General features: G+C 36.4%; 1 protein-coding gene across 7 annotated transcripts in view; it reads right to left on the bottom strand.

Annotated features, from left to right (window-relative positions):
* Positions 1-13,800, bottom strand: part of arvcfb (ARVCF delta catenin family member b) — a 257,678-nt gene that overhangs the window by 242,884 nt on the left and 994 nt on the right. The gene's annotated exons all lie outside the window — the stretch shown is intronic.

The raw sequence follows: 13,800 nt of genomic DNA, 5'->3' as shown, positions 1-13,800 counted from the left end.
TTTTTACTTTTTCCCTCTCGAACTAATGCGGGACAGCAAGTCATCAAACTGGGTCACGGAGAAATGGAAACACAGCAGAGAGAAGAGTGAAGCTCACTGTACTAGGAGAGAATATGAATAATTTTTTTGAATAAATAAACCACATCTCTAAATATTATCGTTGTTTTACATGCATCGTAAGTGAGAAGTACGCAGACACCACTCTATGCAGCGATCAGGCTAAATATATTTGACTGTAGCTCCTCCAACATGCACTTGGGGCATCAAGGTTATGATCAAGTTCATTTTTGGACAGGCGTCCTAAAATCCACTATTCGCCTAAATAGAGGCGGCCAATGGGAATTTAAGATGCAAATCAAAATCGATATAAATGCAACATCAGCGGGAGCTTATGTCAGTTCTCCATGTCTCTCTTTGTGTCATGGTTTTGTCTCGTTTGAGTTCTGATGTTTACGTTCATTTACTGAAGTGAAAGTTCCTGGCACAAGCTTGATCCCAAATGCATTCTGGGTCTCCCACCCAGTTTATTGACATGGGTGCTGTAGAATAGAGTTACAAAACATTCTGAATTAAAGATGTAACTTTATTGTTCTTAATTACTTAACAGTATCTGTCAATAGAATACAAGTATACTTTATTGTCCTGGTAATCTCAAAATCATGTTGATGAACTTTCCCAGTGTTGACATGCAAACCTAACAATTCCAAAATATAACGAGGAGCGGCTGTTACAAGGAAAACACTGAACCACAACACAGCAGACATCCTTGCCTCCCACTAAAAGACAAATGGGAACATAAACCATGGTTTCACTGCACTTCTACTTAATTGTTATACTAGTGAAACTACAAAATAAAGCATTTTTTTAAGCCCGGCTCTCTTTAGCAATAGGAACTTTTATTATGTCTACATGGAGGAGCTTATTTTTACCGAGTGCTGTCACTTAGCGGAGCTGTCTAAGCTGCACAGGTCTAACAGTCTAATTAAAACCCTCTACAGCTACAGGGAAGACAGTCAAAGTTTTCACAGCTCACTGTACCTGACAGGAATCTGGGGGGGATGCTAACATGAAGCGCAGTTGATGTTTGTGCAGACTCCAACAATAAATGAATCCCAACAAACTCGACACAAAGAATAATGGATTTTCAGCTCCTGGATTTCAGTCTCAGTGAATTGATCCATTCGGATCAATTAAAATCAAGTTTACTGACTGTTTGATTTGTTGATATGGTATCTGTCCGAAGCATTGGGACGTATAATGTCCCTCTACTTCAATAAGAAAAAGATTTAGATGCTAGAAGTACAACAGCTGCAAGCTGAAACTAACACTGAGGTTTGTATTTCTGTTTTGGATGTATGAATAAAGTCAGTTTACATTGAGTTTTGTGCTAAATTTAAGAGGGATTTTTCATTGGTGAGTTTTCAGGCATGTGACAAGGGTCAAATTCTCAACAGAGAGATTTTTAGTCATTGTTAATCGCTTATTACCAAATAAAAATAAGATTTCTTCTAAATTTTAAGTTTCTTCTTGTTGTTTCCTTAATACACCATTCATATATAGAAACCAAAACTAAACCGAGACCCAAAAATTAAGATTTGAACAGAAACATGGCAAAAGTGAATCATTCATCCCTTTTGTTTACATCACTGCCGTGGACAAAATGGACCAAAACGTGCTTTTATTAAAAAGACTAGAAAATGTACTCTTAAAATAGCCTAACTTTTTAACATTTTTCTTTTGGGCAGCTTACTACAAAACATATTTTTCATTAAAAATGTTAAAATTGTAGGAACATTTTTTTTACCAGTAAGTAGTCTCTAAAATGTCAAAATGGTTTAAATTATTTAAAATTTTTCCATTAGTTTTTGAAATGTTCCAATGACAAAATGTTCAAAATGGATCTATCTGCTCGTATAAAACATTCACCCAGAGCTATAGAAACTCATTTTAAGTTAATGGCTTTATCTGAATTCCTTCACTACTCACTCACTAGTGCACAATATAGTGCATGCACCATTTCGTACTGCTTTATGAATCTACAATTAGAAAATGTAAAAGTTCTAGAAATTTCCCAGAAGTCTTTGTGAAAGACCAGCATGCATCAAAGCTCACTGTCACTTCCAAATCAGTCACTACATTGACAAATATAGACCACAATGCATTGCATTTGAACAATCTTTGCTTAAAAAAAAGTTTGGTTTTTTTGTTATTGCTTTTTTTTTGCTAAAAACAGTATAATCCTGGCTAAAAGATTTGATCTTTTAGAGAAAGATCTAAAGATCAATTGAATGGAACTTGAAATCTGACACTCAAAATCAATAAAGTTTGATTTATGGTTTTTTTTTCGTTCGTTAGTTTGAAATAAGACACTGGATTTGAACTTGCACTTCCTGTTTGAACCAAGTTTAAAAAATGCAAATAAAGTTGTTGTTTCCCAAGAACCCTCCAGCTCTTTTGTCAAATGAGTTCCTATTCACTCCGATGTAAAATATCTTCAAACAGTAGTAAATATGACTACAGCTTAGTCTAAAAACCGTTTTTGTGTCTTTAGTTTTATTTCATATCCATAAGAACTTTACTGGAGGTTCATTATTAGGAACCCTTTTAGCATTTCACATTAAATTGTGCCAAAATGCGATTTTAATCATCAAATTTTCTTCAGACTCTCAGCTCGAGGACTTTCACAAGTTTGTTCCAACTAGTGACAGGCTTCTCTCTTTCCCATTTTCACAAAGGTTAGAATGACATATCTGAGGAAGACGGCAATCTTCAGAACCATTCAGACCTGACAACCTGGCTTCAAACCACAGACCAAGAAATGACAGTACACATACAACCATACAGTCTCTGCTTGAGATTCCTGACTTTCTCTCAAGATTTTTAATATTCCTTTCTAAGTTAGCTCTCATACTTCTATAGCTCCTGCACATACAAAACATCAACACGGATTCAGAGAATCCATACTCTATTTCTTCACCCCCCTATGTGAAGACCTTCACACCTACTGCTGGTTTTGCGTGGAGCTTTAAAATGAACACACATCGCTCAGCCAACAGCAGCAATTCGTAGGCCTTAAGCACCATCAAAGAGACGGCATAGACGGCCAAATCTCTGTGGGCTTTGCAGAGGCATAGATGCACATCTGGCTCCCACAAAACGATCCATCCTTCAATACCAAAGATTCTCGCTGTTTTTTTGCATGAGTTTTTTTTTTTTTTTTTTTTTTTACAGCTGTGTGACCTTGTCTTGTCTTTAGGGGTGTATATTTGTCAATATATTAGGATATTTTGTATGCCGAAACTTGTATCAATTTAAAATGCTGACAAGACGATATTTAATTTATGAGCGTCCTTCAACGTCGGACTCTTGTTTTCCACTTAAACCCCTGACCACTACAACAACAAGATCTCGCGAGAAGCAGCTTATATGAATTTGTTGTTATGAGACATGTTCTACTTAGTTTTAAATTGGGATGAGTACCGAACTGAAACTGTCCCATGTTGCTCATATAAAAACGCAGATTGTGATGCTTTGTGGCGGATCAGATAAGAACGAGTGAACCAGTTTGAAACAATGAAAGACGCATTAATATTAAGATAGAGGGTCTTACTCCTAAAAAAATAGAAAAATTGTTGTGCTACAGTCTTGGGATATATTGCAAAACGTATCGTATCGTGAGACACTTATTGGGATATTTATCATATCGCCCAACTCTTGCCAATTCCCACCCCAAAGTGTGCGGATGCAAAGAATATAGCAGGAGTTTAGACATAGTGCAGTCTTTTTTTAAAAAAACAACAAAAAAAAATTAGGCAATTTAGAAAAGTGTCCAGCGGAAAGGAATTTAAATTAATAAAGATTATTGTTTTATCTAGATCAGAACAATCTTGAATTTTCCTTTAGTCGCAACTGATCATTTAGACAGAATTAGTTTCATTTGTTGGACTGAACTAACTCACCCTTGGTTCTATCACAAATACTACACTGAATGACAAAGACTACCCCCACATTTGAGAGATCTACATTTAAAACAGAGAAATAGAGACATTTTTAATAATAAATAACACCAAGGAAACGTAAAAGTCCCTCTATGTCACTCGATTCCCTCAATATAAAATGTATGCCACCAATTTGAGTACAACAATACCGTGCTACTATAAGGAGCATTTCTGATGTTGGAGAGAGGCAGCTGGGCAAAGCCCCTGGCTTTCACAGTCCACAGAGGCCCTCCGCTGCACAAGCCCCGCACATCAAAAACCGAGCCCACACATAAAGCCTGGCATTGATTAATACCCAGGCATCTCCTTGGCCACATTCATGTTGTCACAGTGTCCTTTTGTACTTGCTGCCAGCGCTTAAGTAGGGGAGAAAAACATCTTCCTGTCTTTATTTGTCTGCCTCTTCATGAGACCATCTCCCGTGAATGGCACATAAATGAGACACATTGATGCTACGGATGCCATACAGAAATAGCTGGTGTTATGAATTGAATGAGATCCCATATCCATATCGTGTGTGTAGATATAAAGGTAGAAAATCAGAAGTCAGAGGTTGAGGTGAGAGAAAAAGCAGTAAAAGTCATGCGTATCAAGAGTTTGGTGCTATTTGTCTTTGTAACTTGTGCTTAGATCTTTAGACACATCTACAAACCCTTTCTTTGTATAACTCTATTGAAAAAAATCAACTTTCATAGATTTCATGGAATCTAGGTAGATTTTTCCACGGCATTCTAATTTCTTAAAAACCCTGTTTTTGTGGAGTTTATCAGCTAAAATCCCAATTTATGCAACAATAAACAAATAAATACCTGAATCAGTTAAACAGTGGACCCAGGGTCTTAGAAAGTTTAATTTTTTTCTTTGATATTAAATTTTTTTTGTAAAAGGCCTATATACTTGTATAAACCCTTATAGCATTTGAGGCTTAACTTTATTTGAGTTTTTATGATATTACAAAATATTTTAATGTTTTGGCACCGGTGGAAAAAAAAAGCAACAAGGAAGTTGCTTGAGGTCCATCACTATTGGTAACACATGTAAACGTATTTATGAAAACATCTATTCTTTTGTGCACAGGCAGTTTGTCAGATTCCTAAACTTATAGGGACCATCCACTGAATGAGCAGTGCTTCTTGGACAGTTTTCAGATTTTCAGTGACTCCTTTAGAGCTTTTCTGTATAGGTCAAGGGTTGCTTCAAAAGTAGTTTAATTCTTTCCCTGAAAACTATTGATTAAATGTGAATATAGTTGGAATTTGTGGGGAGCTTTGACAGTACAACAAATATACAAAGCACACAAATGGGTCCTGGAGAGTAAAGTTACTTTCTATAGGAATAAAAGCCATTTTCTTCATGAGATCTATTAAACACATGATTATTATCTGTCACTGCATGAACTGAGGACCCTATAGTTCAATTTGTTGGAAAACTGAATTTATGTCAGATTCTTGCACATATTGTGCACGTTTATTTACATATGGCCCAGATGCACAAGCTTAAATCTTTATTGGTTTTATAGAAACAAATGTGGGTATGCATGAGACTGCATGAGCTCAGCAGAGAGTAAATCTTGAGCTGAAATCCTTCTAAGAAACACCATAATGCCATGGAATGAGCATCTGCTAGAATGTGCTGGTAGGCAGAGCGTTTTCTCACATAAGGACAGGAAAAAGTTAGAAATCTTTCCAAACTTTTTTCAACCTTTATGGAAAGCAAAGTTAATAAGGTGCTGCTTTTGCACAGGAGCATTTCTTTATGTCTAGACGTTAAAAATATACCAGACAGAAAAAAAAAGGTTTTCAATTAACTGCTCTTTAAGTTCACCAAGGCAACAATCTCAAGTTATTTCTAAAAGAAACTCCACAAGATTGTTACCATGACTTTTTAAGGTGCAATTTGAGCCTTAATTACCCTAATTAAATCCACCAGAACTGGTTAATGTGTTTATGTTTTACCTTCCAAACCTCAATTACAGATCCTGTAAATGTTCAGGTAAACTAAATGGCTAAACACAGAGGAAGAGCAAACAGCAATGAAAAAAAAGCACAAGGAGCTTTAATGAGCGTCTAAAAGCAAACATTTACATCCGTAAAGATTTTTTTCCCCCTCTTTGAATTTAAAATATCCTCTTAAATGTAGTTCTCTGACCCTTATCTTTGAAGTTCTTTAAAAGATATCATTAACAGAAAGAACTCTAGGCTAAAACGCTAAAATAAAAAGGACATTTTGGCATTTCAAGTTCACCATGGTTCAAGTTCAATATCAGTCAATAGATTTTTTTAAATATCTATTTTTCTGTTTTAGTCTGATGCAACTTTTTTCCTCTTCATTAATAAATACTTTCACCTTTAGTAAATTCAATATAATGTTGTGTAGGAGAGCGGGGTAATTTTACCATAAAGTAGCTTTTGTCGTTATCTGTAGCCAAAAGTTAATCTATTGTCATTGCATGAATATGCATTAAAGAATGTAAAACAACATTACAAGTAATGCTTTTCTAATTTATGAGTTCAGACAAAAAAATGTCAAACAAATTCAACACAAATTTCACAAAAACTTTTTTTTTTTTTTTTTACATTTAAGTAAATAAAGCAGATTGACCACCGAAAAATCCGCTTTGTACATTAATCATTTACTTTGACTTGTAAGCAAATAAACAGCGACAGATCTGCCATTCACTGAGTTATGGAAGCACAGGTGTCTTTTAGGTTAGACTACTACAGGACATATCCCAACATGCCACAGCACAGCAACCTAAATGCAAGATTTTGACAGCTTACTTCCCAGCAGCATTTGTAATCGGGAGACGGCAGTCCCATTTTTTTTGTCCCATCGCTGGGAGGGTTTAAGAAAAAGTAAAAAATGTTACACCGAACAGATGATTTTTCTCTAAAAGTTGACATCAGTCAGTAGCTGTCTGGGCACATTTCAAGGTTGTGCGATGGCAGTCCGGTGACAGGCGAAGATGACGCCATTACTAAATCAAGCGACAGCTGGGAGGTCACCGTGCAGATTGTCGCCCGGCAACAGCTCTGACTGGACGATGTGTAAATGTTTCTGGACGGAGGTCATCCATATCAAGTGCCACCGACCACCAGCTACCCCTATAGCCCGGGAATACATAAAAAGCTGGCCATTCTGTACAACTGACTACCGCCGGACTGTCGCCTGGCCACCTGACTGCCGCCTGGCTGTCCCCTGGCTGCCGCCTGACTGTCGCCTGGCTGTCACCTGGCTGTCCCATGGCTGTCGCCTGGCTGCCGCCTGACTGCCGTCTGACTGCCGCCTGACTGCCGCCTGACTGCCGCCTGGCTGTCACCTGGCTGTCCCATGGCTGCCGCCTGACTGCCGCCTGGCTGTTTCCTGGCTGCTGCCTGGCTGCCGCCTGACTGTCGCAGGACTGTCGCCTGGCTGCCGCCTGACTGTCGCAGGACTGTCGCCTGGCTGACGCCTGACTGCCGTCTGACTGCCGCCTGGCTGTCGCCTGGCTGTCATCTGGCTGTCCTCTGGCTGCCGCCTGGCTGCCGCCTGACTGCCGCCGGACTGCTTCCGGACTGTCGCCTGGCTGTCGCCTGACTTCTGCCTTCTACGTTCATTACCACGCCTATGATTTTCAAAAAAATCGTACAGCAACATGAAATCTTGCACATTCTGCTGATGCCTCCCATTGCGTTGTATTGCGATTGTATGTGTGAACGTTGCATTAAGACAGAATCAGCAAACTAATTACCTGTTTCAAAGTTTTCTCGTGTGCAGCAAACTTTAACGTTTTCATTTTCCCCCTATAGGGAAAGAAAAAGTTCAGAAACACTTAAATGAATTACTTTTAGGCTCTAATTCAGACAACTGCTTGTGGCAAAAAAGTGAATGTAATAGATTAGCACGCTGCCGGCTAATAGGGAAATGGCCTATTGACTTTTTGAAAGTGCCGGGGAAAAAAATGGTAATGAACAAGCAGATGAAGCAGTCAAAAGGAAAGGTAAAATGGAGTAGCTTGTAAATAAAGTACACAAGATGTGTGTTGTTTAAAATTAAAGTTCAAGCATTAATATGAAAACTCTTCAGTGCAGGTTCCATGTTTCAGCCTGGCTTGACTCACGCTCCATTTGCTTCAAGAAGGGCAAGCTAAATGCCAAATCACCCTGCAAAGTAGGGAGCAGCTGAAAGATGGAAAAATATAATATCAAAACACTGATTAGACAGTCGAGTCCAAGAGTGCCGGAAAGGTTACGTAGGGATCCAGTAATTGGCTGACAGAGCAGTCTAGCGCAGGGTCACCAAAGATTTGACCTCTGCTTTGACACAACCTAAATGCCAGATGGCCACCCTCCTCTGCAAATCTGTCTTTGGAAAAACCTCCAGTCAAATTCTACTAAGAGTTTTAAAATTATAAGTTTGAAAGAAATGATTCCCAGGTAGACATTGCCTTTCACCCTGTACTAGTTGGCTCCACCAGGTCTTACTAAATGTGGAAAAAAGACAAGAAACGTGTGAAGTTATCTTTGGATGTCGGGAGAAGGCTTTGGCAGGAAAACTCCAGAGAATCTCACCGCAGACATGCTAATGAAACAGCAGTATGTTCATATGCTGTCGTAAAAGCTGTCTGGAGGCAATATTTGGGCAGAGAAAGCAATCTATAGGTGATGCACAGGTGTGAATCTTTGCTATGGAATCGCAAGGGGCCCCGACTTCCCTGACCTCAAGTGCAAACATCAGATCTGTCAAAAAATACGTTTTTCTGGGTTTAAAAAAGAAAAGCCTATAAAAACTGTTAATTAAAATACAGTCCTGAATTTGTTGAGTCTGTCAGAAATAAACCCGAGAAACATTTCTATCCCAATCCTGTGCTATTTTGAAACACTTCAAAAACATATTACAATTGTGAAAATATTTTTATTGATTTTCTTAAATTTTTATAATTTTTTTTATTATTTTAAACTTTGTTTTTTGCTGTTTTTAGCTTTTAATTGGTTGACAATTTTAACATCTGTCCAAGGACAACGGATGAAAAAAACGACTCATTCCATGTGATGCTTTTGTATGATGGAGTATGAAGGTCACCCCAAAAAGATTTTTAAGTAATACTACTAGATTAAATGTTGTAAATTTATCACTTTTTTTCTAATGAATTTATGAGTTTTAAGGTAATAAATTAATGGCTTTAAAATGCGTAAATAATACAGAAAAAAATTTATAAATTTAGCCTATTACTTTTAAAGTCCTAAATATAAAACTTTATTCTCTTAATTTAACACTTACAATTTTAGTATCGCAAATTTACTAGATTTAAAGTCGCAATTTAATTATTTTTCTGTTTTTGTTTCCTAATACTTAGTTATACTTTTGCACACTCCCTAAGAAACAAATAAATGAATTAAAATGTAAAAAGTACTTTAAACATCAAAAGTACACATAAACCAGCAAAGCAAAAATCAGATTCACGACCAGTAAAAAAGAATAACCACAATAAAATTATATAGAAAATGAAATATTAGGTTAAAGTCACACCTCTGACTGTGATCAGGACTGTTGGAATGGAGTAAACCTGCCTTCATTTCCCATCATCCCTTTGTTTCCACTGTCTCCTTCTAGATTATAGCCCCTGATAACCCCAATTTCAGACGAGGAAAACAAAGACGTACATGGATCTCATTCTCTAAAAGCAGATGCAACAGAATAGAGGAAACCTTGAGGCCTGTCAATTGTAGATTTTAGGTTTTAAGAATGTGCTCTTTTCTAAATGGGTCCTGAATCACCATAATTTGAATAGAGAAATACTCAGAAATTGAGTTTTAATCTTGTTTTTTTATTTTTTTATTTATGTCCTCTGTCATCAGAGGAATGCTACAAGAACATGTTAAAAACACCAAAAACACCTGGTTATAATTATAAAAATGTTTTCAAATTGTATAAAATCAGTTGTATAGTTATACTCATTTATATGTAAAGTGAGTTGGACTTTCACACAAGTTATAAAGTTAAGCGGTCAGTTTCCAAATACGTCAGTAAACTTGATATTTGACTTTACAGAGGACTCATTTCAAGACAAGGTCCTGGTAAACACCATATTCCAGTTATTGTAATCGGGCAGGAAATGAACATGCAGTAGATTTTATGTTTAAATATAAATTATAAGGTATAAAAAGACACATTTTAGACTGCAAAAGTCTCATCAATGATTAAAAATACTTATAAAATATCAAATTAGGGAGACTCAGACATCCTAATCTTTCCTGACATGAAGATAAATATACTTAACACTTCCCCAAACACATTTTTTTAAACCGGTGTCCGAACATGTAACAAGTAACAAGTTATAGTTACTAGCTTCTCGCTTCTCTGTGTTTTACCATAAACTCAGAGTAAGGTCCGCACTGATCTGTGCTCCTGTGTTTATACCGCTCAGGGCAGCTCCAGTGATTACAATTAAGCAGCTCTTATCCCTGGACATAATCAAGGCACAACAGAATGTTGAGGGTGGGGCTAATCCTTCTGTGACACACAGACCTATAGCCCGGGAGTGAAGCAAGAGAGGTGAGAGGCAGAGAGATGCGTCTGTGTTTTAAAGCCAAAAGTGAGGCTGCATCTAGTATATGTCTGCACTTGTGAATCTGTGCGGGATGCAGAAAGACGACGTATATGGGGTAGCTATTTTTAAGTCCAGAAATAGAGAGGATGGAAGAGGGAGCAAGTTTGGGAATATTGAGTAGAGGATTTAAATCAGAGCTCTTTTATAATGCAGTGCTCGTCAGAGGGAGGGTGTAAGAATAGAATAGTGGATTATCAGCATTTGAGCATGTTATGAAGCTAAGGCCAGTTGATATTCTAATAACAACCTCGACTGAGATCCCAACAAGCAGCAGGGGGAAAAAAAGGGATGACGCTGAGAAAATCTGATTTAAAACCAATTTTGACACAAGCGTCATCATGTGTCTGCCGGAGCAGAGATGCCTCCGCTGACCTTGCGATGTAAGGACACACAACACACAGAAAACAAAATTAATCCCTCAGAGAATTTGACTCACAATATTAGTAACTCATTGCAGCCTGGATACACTGTCTGGTTCTAGAAGTGTATTAGCTGGAACATTTGATGAAATATAATTTTACGTCCAAATTTGTTCATTCTTCTTCTAGAGTCATTGAGGTGTTTGACTCTACTTAGCTAGAGTCGGGTGACACCCTGGACAGTTCACAAGTCCATGGGGGGTTATGTCCTAGACTTATGGGTAATGGATATGAGTTGAGAAAATAACTGCATCCAGGAGTAGTAAAAACGAACAATAGAATTATGAGGTTTAGGTTTCATTTCAGGAAAGACACACCTTTCAAATTCAACCATTATATTAAAGAATATTTTTCACAATAAAAGTTACTCTAGGTCACTTTCAAGACTTTTCCTTTTCATCTCTGTTACCCTGTAACAGATATAATCATGTTACACTTCTGTATTCATGCTGTGTTGACTGTGTAGAGACAAAGGCATGTGTTATGGGTGGGTGATGCAGACCAGGTGTCAACTCCACACAGTGGACTCTGGGTAAAATTTTGGCCTAGGGACTTGCAAATGGAAAGGACAGAGAGGTTGGAGGTGAATGTTAATCACTTCATGAGCAGCAGGAAGAGCTCTGCAGGTGCACGTCCCACAAAAGGACCATTCACTTCAGGTCCGGATTGGCTTCCTCCTAACCACTCGCTACCGTCACTTCAGTCAGCTCAGAAAAATAAAGACAGCCTGTGAAACACATACTGGTCAAACTTCACAATTATCTAAGTCATTTCTGTTTTATTGTCTTTATCTTGCATTCCAACACTGGTTTTGACAAGCTTGTGTGATACGGCAACATACTATAATTTTAAAACCAAATGTCCTTCATAGGAATTGGCCATCGTATCAATCGTATTGCGTCCCTACCACAATCGTGCGGTCTACTTCACAGTAAGGTTGGCTGGTATCACTTGCGACTATCCAAACTTCCGAGTGATGTTTATGCTTTTCAAGCCTGACGCCATTTCAGTGTTTGGTAACATCTACAACACCTTGCTCATGCACTTGCTGCATTGCTGAATGCGCAGGTGCATGACGAGGCAGTAGAATGTTCGTTTACTAAGCAGTAGCAAAATAGCACAAAATGCACACATTGTACTTTTGGCATACAATTGCAGTCATGGATGATACCATCAACTTGATTCATTGGAGCAAACCATACATCAAGCTCCTTGAACTTTTTTATTCTGGCAAAACTTAAAGACTCCTGGAAAACACAAGACACCAAGAAGTAAATTTAGAAACCTTGTCTTCTGTAATTATCTATGTTGTAAGATGACCTGAAAGTGAAAAAACATAAACTATTCCAGTATTTTTCTAACCAACAAAGTCTTAGTCACAAACTTTTTCCTTTGATTACATCATGAAACACACTTTGGTTTACTATTTGTGTGTGAATTTTGAAGCAGAAGCGCGTATTGAATGATAGTCCAGTTCTCACAAACATTGAAACAGAAGTAACTTCAAACATCCTGGTTACCCAAAATGCCAAAAGTCCATCAGCTTACATACAACATGTCAGATTTTTTCACATCTTTGTATGTATTGTATTTCCCAATTTCATAATTAGGGAATCACATCATGTACAACCCTTGAGATTGAATCTTATCTTGTAAAGTTTAAGATTATGAATGGAAAAATTGCACCAGATATTGTTAATCAGTGTTGAGAGATATCATACTGTGTATGCAGCAATTAAAAAAAATACCTTTAAAAATCAGGGGATGGGGCATTATGGGGCTTTTTTACTTAATTTTTACTTAACTATTTTAGTCTAAATGCTTTTTACTTGTACATTCCCTGGCAAAAAAGTATTACACTTAAAGTTTATTTTATTAAGCTTAGTATAAGTAGAAGTGTATATAGACCACGTGCATGTATACAACTAACTGAATACTTATTCTGACTAAATTGGATCATTTTAAGTTTACAGAGCATAGTATACAAAAAGTAAACTTCAGATATGATACCTCACTATAAGATTAAGTACCCTTTTAGTACACTTAGATGAACTTCTTTTTCTATGGAATACTATTGCCCACATTCTATTAAGAAGTAGTTTTTTTCTGTTTTTTGGGCGGCTATTTTTATTTTGTTAATATGATTTAGTAGATTTTAAATGTATTTTTTTTTTTCATGTCTAAAAATTATTTTATATATTTTAATATGTGTACATTTTATTAGATTTTTTTTTGTTGAATATATGTATCTTTTCCTGATAAGATATTTTTTTTCTTAGACTGAAAAGTACTGTTTGATATAAAGTGAGTTAATATATTTAATGCAGCATCACATATATAATATGATAAAAACATACAATTAAATTTTAGTGTTACTAATAATATATAGAAAATGCTGTAAATGTATTTCTAATTATTATTACTAATTACTTTATGTATTACTTACTTACCAAATTTTATGTACATAAATATAGGTAAGAAAAATGTATCCTAATTCTTTGGTATTTATACTGCATTTCACAACACTCTAAAATATACCATACAGTAGAGCTTTGTATATCACTGAGAGATTCATTTTCCTTGTATCTTTATTTTTTTATTGTAATACATTCTATAATTTTCTGTTTACATTTTTTTCAATCTATGGTTATTAGTGTGTTTTGGATGCACTTGTTCCATAAATGTGTTTATAGTCAATAAAGTTTAAAAAACACGATTAAATCCCAAACTACACTATTATTATTATTATTATTATTATTATTATTATTATTATTATTATTATTATTATTATTAT

This window comes from Oryzias melastigma, linkage group LG9 (assembly GCF_002922805.2).
Source record: "Oryzias melastigma strain HK-1 linkage group LG9, ASM292280v2, whole genome shotgun sequence".
In the NCBI taxonomy this organism is placed as follows: Eukaryota; Metazoa; Chordata; class Actinopteri; order Beloniformes; family Adrianichthyidae; genus Oryzias; species Oryzias melastigma.
This window is presented reverse-complemented; position numbering and strand designations above follow the sequence as displayed.